Here is an 11,686-nt window from a genome sequence, read left to right as displayed (position 1 = left end):
CCCCCCCCCCCCAAAAAAAAAACCCAACAAAAAACCCAAACCAAACCAAACCAGAACAAAGAGGGTGAGGCAAAAATAGAGTTCAAACTTTACTTGGGATGTCTGTTTAATAAAAACAACCAACCTACCCCCTTAAACAAGTTATAGCCATTTGTGTGACATTTTGTTGTGCTATCAGTTGGAAACTGTGATTGTTGCTTTAATATTTTCAATAACAAGCCTAGTAGGAAAAAAATAGCTGCATCTTATACCTTTTCCATATTTTTTTAAAGCTAGTATTGACAGAAAGTATCATAATATGGTTTGTGTTACAGGTGGTGTAATACCAAGGGCTGTACTGCTGCCACATCTCAATTTTGTGGGGTTTCAGAGAGTAGTTCTGGTAAGGACACTCAATGATTTATATATATATGTTGTTTTTTTTTAAATAGAGGAGACCTAATATTTTGGTATATATTAGCATCAGACATTATATGCATTCATTTTATTGGTTAGGCATCAATCTTAGCAGGCCGCTGAGTTTTTATGTTGTGTATTATTTTATTTGAAAGTCTTTAACAGCTCCTTTGGAGCTGTTATTTTCTAATGCATAAATCCATATTCGGCTCCTTGAGAGCTGTTATGATATAACACGTTAAACCACAATATGGAAATGTTACATTAAATAGACCTTTGACAAAAACAACTTGGAACAACTATATTGTCTTCTAGAAGTACAGAGCCATTGTCATCTTCATATGGGTCAGCTTTCTTTTAAAAGTTACATGCAAAAGTTGCTTCACTTCAGTTGTATCATGTAAATGCTAAAGCCTTGTCTGGTTAAAAAAAAATTATAATGTGCAATATAGTGGGCGTATATACTCGCACACATTGTGCTTTTACCAGGTCCCTTTTTTCCCCTAGGTTTAATGTTTAATAATGTTTCAGCAGCAATGTTTTGATTTTTTTTTTTTTTAATTTATACATTTATGATCTCACCTCTTGTATTTTCCTTTAATATGCTTCTTTTTTCTTTAGTCTGCTCCCTGTTTCATGACCAGAACTGTAAGGAAAATAGGATTCACTTTAAAAAAAAAAAAAAAAAAAAAAAAAAAAAAAGTGAAAATTTTGTTCTGAACATTATACCACCAGCAACGCTCATATATTGTGTTAGAGCACAATCATGTGCTTGTTCTTTCAGCAGTAGGCAACTGATACTGTACTTGTATCTGTGGAATTTTTAATATATGCTGTAATTTAACAAATGTCTGGTGGGTGTAGCAGATGTCTTTTCCCCACAATTCATTACAGTTTATAGTAAGTCTTGAGCGTGCAGAACCATACATATATAGAGAGAGGACGCTCAGAGTCGAGGGTGTTTATTTTAACTATGCATCTCAAGCAAATAGAGCCACCGAATAATGAATCTTAGACTCAAAATAATGTAAGAACTGCTGTTTTCTGGGTCAGGCCACCTAGCCCAGTTACTGTGTCTCGCACAGTGGATGTTGAGAGGGAGACTGAATAGGATATGTTCCAAATTTTTCACGCCCTGCTCCTCTCCCATTAGTTTCCATTTCATGGACTCCATCCCATAAGGTTCTCTGGTTGTTGTGGCCCCAATCTAGTCAAACACTTAAGTTAGAGGGAACAGTGATGCACTTAAACTTTCAGGACCGATCCCTTCCTTTCTTTGCAGAGCAGTATAGGTTGTTTGAGATTTTCAAAAAGGCCGCACTTGTTCATCATGAAAAAAAACAAAAATGCTGACGTCCTTTGGCTTGGAGATGGTGCTTGATGGCCCCAAGGAGTGCAGAGGGGCCCGTAGATTAAAGAGAAAGATGCCCCTTTTGTACATGTGTATAGGGAAGTGTGAAGATGGAAGCAGTTGACCCTGTGGGCCTGGCATGGGATTAGACTTTCAAAAATTTAGGCAAGGAAGTGGTAGCAGTGTCTGTTTTTTAGCTCACCAAATAAAAGATGTGTGCGCGCACAGTGCATGTAGAGAAATGCATCCTTTGCATTTGTATAAAGACAAGTAGAATAATGAATCCATGATTATTGTCAATCAGCTGGGGAAGTCTGAAAAATCTGAACCTATCCGGTATATAAACTAACTGCAAGTAAAGAAACCAAGATGTCAGGATCTCACTGGAATCCTAGCAGTCCTGTCTTGAGGACGTTGAATGAATAAATAGTCTAAGTATTCTGGGCAGTATTGATTTAGTGCACAATGAAATCTAGAGAAGTCAGCCAGCTTTTTCGTGTGTTAACTTATTTCCCCAACCCATATTTTTTTGAAAAAGGTGTTGTTGTTAGAAGCGTGGGGTTTGCAGTTTTCTTTTTGGGAACTGTGATTCAGATGTTTGAGGTATGCTTACCTTATGCAGTAGTGGACATGGGCGATATTTTAAAAGCCTCCTCCCTGTCATTTGGCAGCCTTGGATAAGAAGAAGCTTTTACGACTAAACTAACAGAGATAGTTACTGCAATTACAAAGTTCCCCAAAAGATGCAGTGAGAATCATTTGTGGGGCGATTTGGAGGCATCTTCACCACAGCTGCCTATAAAATAGCTAGTGTGCGCTCCAGGATATTTCCATCACTGCGGCTGTTTAGCTTTACTAAGCACAAATATTTTCTCTTCACAGTAAATTTTCAAAAGGGGAAACTGTATTAATGTTTCTAATTGCATCCTAGCACCGTGCACCCTTTTCTATAAACATGTAATTTGGTTATTTTACGGTTAGTTTGGGGAAACTGTTTAATTCAAAAGAATGTATTTTTATTTCTTCTTTGTAAATAATTCTTATCATGCTGATGAATGATCATCAGGTTCTGAATAATGATGTTCTTCAACTGGGATTAACTAAGCAATTTGCCAAGAACAAGAGCAGACAGCAATATCCTGAACTGGAAGGAAGAAGAAACAGCACCCTGCTTTTCAGCATCTTGTCCTCCATGATTTTTTTTTTTAAATCTTTTTTAAGCTGATTACTACTAATAGAACCTTTTACACACCCCCTTCCCTTTTTGTGCGTGCAGTTAATGCAGAGCTGCTGATTTTTAAATTTTAAAAAAGCATCTGTCTCTGTATGCACATGTGCAGGCAAAAATGTGGTGGTATACCAGATGTGAACGTATCAAAAATGCCACACTGCTCACAAATCCCCAAAAAACCCTAACATCACACAAATGACATCATGATGATTTCTGAATATCCTTCATAGTTTCATAGACACTAGGGCTGGAAGGGACCTTGGAAGATCATCGAGTCCAGCCCCCTGCCCTAGGGGCAGGAAGTCAGCTGGGGTCACAGAATCCCAGCAAGATAAGCATCCAGATGTCTCTTGAAGGTGTTCAAAATAGGTGCTTGAACCACCTCCAGTGGCAGTCTGTTCTAAACCCTGGGGGCTCAGACAGTAAAGAAGTTACTCCTTATGTCCAGCCTGAAACAATCTCGGAGGAGCTTGTAATCGTTCGACCTTGTCATCCCTTGGGGCGCTCCGGTGAACAAATGTTCCCCCAGTGCATTTAAAAGAAAAAGTGAGAAATTTCTAAAAGTTACGCTGGCTTCAAAAATCTCATCAGAATTATTTAGTATACAAGCAAGCAGCCAGGTTCTTTTCATAGTCAAAAGCCATCTTCATAGGTTTTAGAGGGAAAGAGGAATTTTTTTGATTTTGTATAAAATTAGCCTTAGAACAGTCACTGAAACATGTATATGCAGTCTTCATACACTATTTATTACTGCATGCATGTGTTAGCACATGAGGAAGTGACATAATGTTGAAAGCTTGTAGAGCCACATGGTAAATTCCACTATTTTTGCCCAAGTCTCCCATACACTGCCCACAAAACTATTTCCTGGCTTTCACAGAGTTTAGGTGCATGCATTGTAGTTGGTCTTGGATTGGGGACGAAAAGAAGGTGATTGGGTTATGAGAATAGTATAAGTCATGGAGAGACATAATTACATTGCAACAATCTTTGAAAAAGGGAAATAAAATAACCTCCAAACCCTGCCAATCCTGCCTACATCCCTGCTGAATTTATCATCTGTGCAACTCAACCTTGTATAGTTCCGTCTCCCAGCCCCTAGTGGCAGCTGTAACAACTGCTGTGCAGGTAGTTTGATTGCTTCTGATTTCTGACTGCTTCCCCTGTTAGTTCCCGAACAGGAAAAATAGAGTCTAACAAGGCAGAGAGGGCTCAGGGGCAGGTAGGGGGAAAGCAAGGGGAAAAGATGTGGAGAGCATTCAGCCCCACAAACTATCAGCCCCCGCCCCCTTTTTTTGCTTTTTATACTACTGATAGCAGAGCCTTGCATTTGGATCTGCCCTCACCAATTGTAAATCCCTGCTTGCAGTACTCATCACGTAACTGCCTCAGGAATCTTAATTCCAGCTGTGCCAGAGATTACCACTACTGACTCCCAGCCATAGGCTTCTTTCACCTCCAAAAACTACTGCTGCCAGTTTCCTGCCCCAAGTACCTGCCTCCTCCAAAGTTATCTGTGCTAGTGTCTTCCCCTCACACTCTCATGCCCTTGGAATTAACACTACTTGCAAATCTCATCCTGTGTCTAGACTCATTTCTAACCCCTCATCTTCGCATAGCTAGCTCCCCCAGAAGTTTTGATGCATGTGAGATGTCATATGTTTTATGCTGTTTTTACCAAAAGCAATTGCATAATTAATTGCACCAAAAGGAAGGAATACCGAATAGGTATCGCCAATGAAATCATAAGAGTAGATATGAACATGCTAGGTTGGTTCTTGCCTCATTTTTAAAAAAAGAAGTAAATGTAAAATAGGACACAAATGAAATTGGGACTGAAAATAAATTGTGGAACTAGCCAAATTATGCATGCTGTTTTGCCTGCGACTGCAGTGCCTGTGGGCTATCCAGGCCTGAGAAAAAGGGTTAAGATCACTGGCAATCAACTACTGCCACATTTCCTGTTTGATAAACGGCTACAAGACTTTTCGCGTTTAATGGAGGAAGGCATGCTTGGAATCCTACCTTCCCAAAAAGTGCTACTCATGAGACACTGTTTATTTCTCAGAACAACCATTAAGGTTTTCTATATTTAAAAAAAAAAAAAAACAAAGAAAAATCTCTAATGGCCAAGGCCCAAATTCTTTTTTTTTTTTTTTAAAAAAAAAAAAAAACAAAGAAAAATCTCTAATGGCCAAGGCCCAAATTCTTTTTTTTTTTTTTTAAAAAAAAAAAAAAAAAAGAATTTGGGACTTGGCCATTAGAGATCTTGCTCTGTTTTTTGTTTGTTTCTTCGTATTCAAAGTAGTAGCCCTGACTGCTGCTATAGATAATATGAATTTACTGAATTTGTGGTTTATTACTGTTGCTGTGTTGTTTGGTCCTTAATTTTTCAAACTGTATTTTTACCTATGGTAGTTTATATACCAGTGGCGTGCAAAATCCAGCCAGTGTGACGGATTCAGCCCACCACCTGACTGGATCTGGCCTGTAGCGGCCCCCACAGTGCTCCAGATGGGATGGAGTTCCACCCACTCCTGTCGGGGCAGCTGGCACCACACTTTCACCTGGGCCCGGCCTGGCCCTGGGCCTGGCCCTGGCCCTTGCCAGTATGCAGCCTCCAACAGAGCTGTTCCTGGTATGGCTGCAGGCAGCAGGGTGCTGCTTTGCTCCCTTCACCTCCAGCTGCAGTGGCTCCTCCTCCTCCTCCTCCTGCTGCAGTGTGGGAAGAGTTTCAGTTGGGCATCTCCTGTCCCAGCAGGGCTTTGGCTCCAGTTCTCGGCTGCCTTCCATCCACTTCGCCTGCTCAAAGCTATGAGCAGCCACCTGAGGGCAGGAGTAGCAGATGGAAGGCAACCAGGCGCTGGAGTCCTGCATGCTGGGGCAGGAGCCACCCAGCTGAAGCTTCCCCCCTCCACCCACCTGGAGCGGTGCAGCAGGGGCAGAAGGAGGGGCCCCCACTAGAGATGAGGGGAGCAGAACAGCCCTGCCAGCCCAGGCCCCAGCCAGTGTGTGCAGCGTCCAGCAGGGCTATTCCCAGTGCAGCTGCAGCCAGTTGTGTGCCACTCTGCTCCCCTCACCTCCAGTGGCTGCTGCTCCTGCCCCTGCTGCGCTGGTCTGGGTGGCTGGGAAGAAAGCTTCAGCCAGGTAGATCCTGCCCCAGCGAACAGGGCTCTGACTCCAGCTCCTAGCCACCTTCCACCTGCCCACAGATGGCTGCTCATTGTACCAGGCAGGCATAGCAGGTGGAAAGCAGCCAGGAGCTGAAGCCAGAGCCCCACATGCTGAGGCAGGAGATGCCCAGCTGAAGCTCTTCCACCCCCTTCTCTCCCCTCTGCTCAGAGCAGCACAGCAGGGGCAGAAGGGGGAGCTGCTGCTGGAGGTGAGGGGAGCAGAGCAGCACCCGGCTGGATGCAGCCGCACTGGGGACAGCCCTGCTGGAAACTGCACCAGCTGGGGCCAGGCTGGTGGGCATAGGCAGAAGCACTGCACTGACTATCCCGGGCAGGAGTGGGTGGAGGCAGCTGCAGACCACCCCACCTGGGTGAGCTCTGCTGCACGTGCCCTCCCCTCCCCCAGCTGGCTCCCACGACCTAGTACCCAGGCAGTCCCCATCATATGCACGCATCCCCCTCCCTCCCTCCTCCATCCCACTCCACTCATACAGGGCAGGGGCATGCAGGGAGCTGATTGTGGGTTGGCCTGGGCCCTGGCTCTGAGTTGTCACTGTTGTGCAACCTGGCCCCGTGATCCTAGCCTCGGTTGCCCGTCCTACTTCCAAATACTGCTCCTGGCTGCCTGCAGCCCCATAGGGAGATTCGGCAAGTTGTTTTGGCGGGGGGGTGGAGTTAACCAGGCCTGCAACAGCTCATCAAAACTCCATGTGTGGCCCTCAGGTCCAAATAATTGTCCACCTCCATTGCACTGTTATACTATTTTACCTTTTAAATAATGAAAGATTGTTGAACTAAGGTGGGAAAAGTTAAGAAGCAAGAGAATTTAAATGACTTGGACACCCAGACCAAGTGATGCTGAAGTTAAATCTGGGAATCCTGAAGCATGCATGCTTGTTTTTAATTCTCTCTCTATAACCTTCCTTCCTTTTGATTGTAACGTTTGAGCAATATTTTTTAAAGTGATCATATTTTCTCCTCGCCTCCCTTTTTGGATAAGATGCAGTTTTAATTATTTCTTCCTGCTTAATCAGCCTTTCATTAAAAATACAGCGGGCCAAAGTTGTCTTGTACAAGGCTTGTTTCCTTTGATCATATTTGCTTTGGTAACGGGCTTGTTTCCTTTAGGCTCCAATCCTGCAGTTTGATCTACCTTCAGAGAGCCCCACTGGTGCTTGGGGCAGGTTTAAAGACATGCCTGTATGTCTCCAAACTCAGGGCCAGGGCTTTTGTTTGCAGAGTTCTTAGCATAACTGCCACATTCCAGTATTCAGGGGTTTCAGTTGGAAACGGAGAGGAAACCTAGCTCCAGATGGTGTTTGTGGTGTGGGTTACTGGGAAAAGTGTAGCTCGTTTTTCAGAGGTAACAGACCAGCAAGGCAAAAGTGGCAGAAACTCTTCTTTAAATTCCCGAGTGGGTCTACTTTTGTATTTAGCTTTCGCTGCATGAGCATGCTTCCACTTTTTTTATTTTCATTTTTGCGAATGTCTATTCTGACTTTTAGCCACCTGGACACTCGCCATTGGCTCACCTAAGATTACTTCAAGGCTGTGAAAATTTGTAAGTATAGGATGTAAAGCTAGGTCCTTAACTTGAGGGCAAAGCTCTCTTTAAGCTTTCCCTCCAGACCTCATTTATGCATACTGTCATTGATATGAACTAGCAAATAACAGTCAATCATGGATTACTTGTCTTAACTCTCTTAGGTAAACACCTTGGGGCCTGAAGCAAACTTGTCAGATAGCTTAAGTTTAATTTATTCTAGGCTTTATAATTTGCTTTACGGCGATAGAGAGCTTTGAGCAGTCAGTGTGATGAATGCTGGCACATATTTCCATTATTAAATGCCACAGTCCAAATGTAGTATGCATTCTCAGTGTGTTTAATATCTAGGTTAATGTGGAAAAGCAAGTCTAAAGTACAGTGTATCTGTCATTAATATTCATAAGCACTAATCTGCATGTTTGACATCAGCCCAAGACTCATGGGTAATGCTGCCCTTCACACTAATAGGTGAAGGCCATTATAAAAACATATTTGGTGTCATCTCAGTACCCTTAACTCACTTTATTTCCACTGGCCAAAGGACACATTGCTAGCTGTTTCTCCATCCTAATATAGTAAAATATATCTGGTCTCCTCTTGAATAAGTGGCAGTTTCCGATGCAGCAGTGCTCAATTAATGGTCATTAAGACTGGAGATTATATTTCCCCCTTGCTAAAAGTTTATATTTTCAGGAGTAAGAACCTAATAAATTGTAGTTGAAAGACATCCTCTGTGCCCTGTGAGAGTCTGTTTTTTCATTATTGTATTTTCTCACGGGGTTTTCCATTTCACCCTTCGTTTTTCAGAGACAGTGGACTCACAGTAGTTAGTATTCAACAGAACATCTGCCTCAGGAAAAAATTGGCAGCTTTCATACACTCACAAAAGAATTCTGAAAAATTATTTGTTATCCCCAAACTAGATGCTGCCAGAGCGGATAATTCCAAACCCTCTTTTCTCATGAGAATAGCACATAAGAGCAAGCTTAATAATGAGAAAGCAAGTCAGTTTTATTTGCATGTAGAATATATCAAACCCTCTCCACCTGCACTGTGAACATAACAACTAGTTACTGCCTCTTTTTTTTTTTTCTCCCCTTCCTAATCAAATTGCCTGTTTGTATCTTGACTGCCGATGTTGTGTGCTGTGCTTGCCAGTCCAGGAGGTTTTCTTAAGTGGCTTAACAATTAGGAAAAGCAAACATACACGTTACTGCACGAACCTTCCCACCCAAGAGTGGTCAGAGAAGACCCATAACTATTCTGCTTTCCTCTCTTTCTACTAAACTGTCTGGCTTGTTCATATAATTAATTTATGTTTTTGTTTAGTTTTATCTGAATGGTTATAAATGTAATAGGTAGGGACCTACTTACTCTGCCGTTTCATGGTTTTCCCACAAAGCCAACAACAATAACAAAAAACTTAATAAAAAATAAAATGCTGACTCCCCAGTGGGAGTCACCAGTCCTCGCTGCCGGGAGGGGAAGGCGCTGACTGGTAGGGTGGCGCACAGAGCAGCAGATGAGATGGCTGCTGCCCCTTGTCCCTCCTCTGCCCTGGGACCTCTTTGCCAACCAGCACTGAGAGGTTAGCCACACAAAGGGTAGCCAGCAAGCAAGATGGTGGCCACCCCCTTGTATCCCCCCCTCTGCCTGGGGCTTCTCTGCCAATCCTTGCCAAGGGGCAGGGCCACCATGATGGCCATGGAATAAAAACTTTAGGCTTTCATCCACCCACAAATTTGTGACCTCCCCCTGTGATTTAGGTAGACCACTAGTAATACGTTAGTTTAACCTTCATGTGAAAAGAAAATGTGCCCTCTGTATGGGCATTTCAGACGTTCAGATAGTCCAGAGAAGGGCAGTCCATCTTTGCAGCTTTTGCACTGAGAGCAAAACAAACAGGCTTCAAGGTAACGCTGTAGCAGGAGGTCATATCCACTCATCCTTCTAAGTCTAAGAGACCAAGGTAATTGGATCCAGTATCTTCAGTCGCTGTCTAACGAACAAGGAAGGAATGGATCTGGGAAAAAGAAAAGGTTTTTTTGTGTGTTTGTTTTTTTTTAAAGGTATTTTGAGAGATTAACACCATCAGCAACTTCTCTCTTTAAGCAAGCAAGCAAGGAGCACTCTGAGCCAAGTCAACCCAAGCCAAGATACTCTGTAGCAAAGGTTTTTAAGAAACCTTGGTATAGTTAATAGAGTTCATTGCCATAGAGGAGAGACTAATGCTGTCAGAGCTCTCAAGTCAGAGCCTGCCCATGCAGATAGATCCTGTGGGACTCAAAGCCAACTATTAAAGCTGTATGATCTGGCCTGTGGATTGCTGGCCTAGGCCCAGGCCCATGGGCTGGATCTGGCACCATGCAGGCTGCAGGCAGCATTGGGGATCAGTCCGGGGTGCCGCATGCAGCCTGCTTCCCAGACCCGCTTGGCTGCATGCAGTGCTGGGTTCAGCCCGCTCACTGTGGGAAGCATATGTCCTGTGCCAGCCCCAGGGGCTGGCCAGGTCAGCACATGATGTGGGACTGGCATAACTATGTGCACTGCATACAGCATGGGAAGCCAGCACAGGGCATGTGCTCCATGTGGTGCCCTGCTGACTCAGAGCCAGCATGCAGAGCTGGTCAGCAAGGCATGTGCGGCCAAGCCAGCCCTGCATATCCCATGCTGGACTGGCTGACCCTGCATCTTACTGTGCAATGGCCTCTGGAGCTGGCTGACAGGTTGAGTCTGGGAAACTGCATGAGGCCTGTACACAGGACACCCTGTGCCACCTGCAGCACTGGATCCAGCCTTGTCTTATAGGCAGCGTATGCCCCGTGCTGGCCCTGATGGTCGGTATGTGCGGCATGCAGACAGAACCCAGCACCCGTGGATACTCTGCAGGGGGCTGGTCTCAGTCTGACCTTCAGACCCGCTCAGGTACGCTCATTTGGCCCACGAGTCCTACACCTCTGATCTACATAGTAGGTAACTTGTAACAGGTGTACAAGAGAGACAAATCAGGTGTGGTGGACATAGCAGCATAAGGCAACAATATGATCAACATTTTAGCAAAGGAAAAATCGCAGCTTTCTAGGTGAACCTTCCAGGTCAGTTGTTAATGAATTCACCCTTGTAATGGAAGAGGAATGGTAAAGTGTGTTGAATAGAGAGAATCAATAAAGCATCAATGAAAAAAGCAGGGTGTGAAGAGCTGAGAACAAAATAAGTTGTTGATGGTGATGATGGTCAGAGAACAGAACTCAGCAGCGGAGTGTATGGTAAGGGATAGGGTAAATGAGAGTTAATGAGTGGGAGACTTTGTGGTCTCAAGAAGATGGTTAACATTGGTGGAATGCCTGATGAAGGGTGTTTGTGCCTGGAAGCTTGCAAAGCATAAAGATGAAGTTACTGAGAAGATTTGGACATTATGATGGTGGGGGGGGAACAGAGCTCAGAATAAAAAATGAGAAGTTGGCAACAAAAAGTGAAGAAAGAGAAAAATCTATAAAGAGTAGAAAAGGAAGAGCAAGAGTGGAAAGGAGACCTGGAAGCAGCAGGAGCAGGAAAAGAAGAGTCGAGCATACCCACCACAGAAGATGGAAGGGTGACTGATGTTTGGAGCTGGAGAAAGTATTCAGAGTTGACTAGCTTTGGTAAGAGGTTAGACAATGGATTTGTATGGGATAATTTGGATAGGGATGATCCAACCCCCTGCTTGAGGTGGGACTAGATGTCTTCTCAAGGTCCCTGCCAGCCATACTTCTTTATCACTCCATGATTCTCTGTGGTCCCAGAGATGCTTCTGTGTGAAGAACAAGGTGGTGTGATGAATAGGGAGGTGACTTCTCTAAGTACCCAGGCCCCAGTATGATATAGGTAGACTGAACCAGTGTTTCCCAAGCTTTTGATACCTGAAGCACCCTTTTCTTTTGGATTAAAAGTACAATTCACTCTTACACCTATTAAAGTGTGTGTGTGTGTGTGTGTGTGTGTGTGTGTGT

At 43.9% G+C, this 11,686-nt stretch overlaps 1 protein-coding gene across 4 annotated transcripts in view; it reads left to right on the top strand.

Annotated features, from left to right (window-relative positions):
* Nucleotides 1–11,686, top strand: part of TBL1XR1 (transducin beta like 1 X-linked receptor 1) — a 256,969-nt gene that overhangs the window by 175,690 nt on the left and 69,593 nt on the right. For 3 of the 4 annotated variants that reach the window (XM_019503323.1, XM_019503321.1, XM_019503324.1), the window contains exon 3: nt 315–382. The exons of the other annotated variant lie outside the window; for it this stretch is intronic. The gene's annotated coding sequence lies outside the window, so the exon portion shown is untranslated. The remainder of the gene's footprint in view (nt 1–314; nt 383–11,686) is intronic. 4 annotated transcript variants of the gene reach the window in all.

The sequence above is a fragment of the Gavialis gangeticus genome, unplaced genomic scaffold (genome assembly GCF_001723915.1).
Source record: "Gavialis gangeticus isolate Ggan-Ray unplaced genomic scaffold, GavGan_comp1, whole genome shotgun sequence".
NCBI lineage: Eukaryota > Metazoa > Chordata > Crocodylia > Gavialidae > Gavialis > Gavialis gangeticus.
The sequence above is the reverse complement of the archived record's forward strand: the minus strand, read 5'-3'. Positions and strand labels throughout refer to the sequence as shown.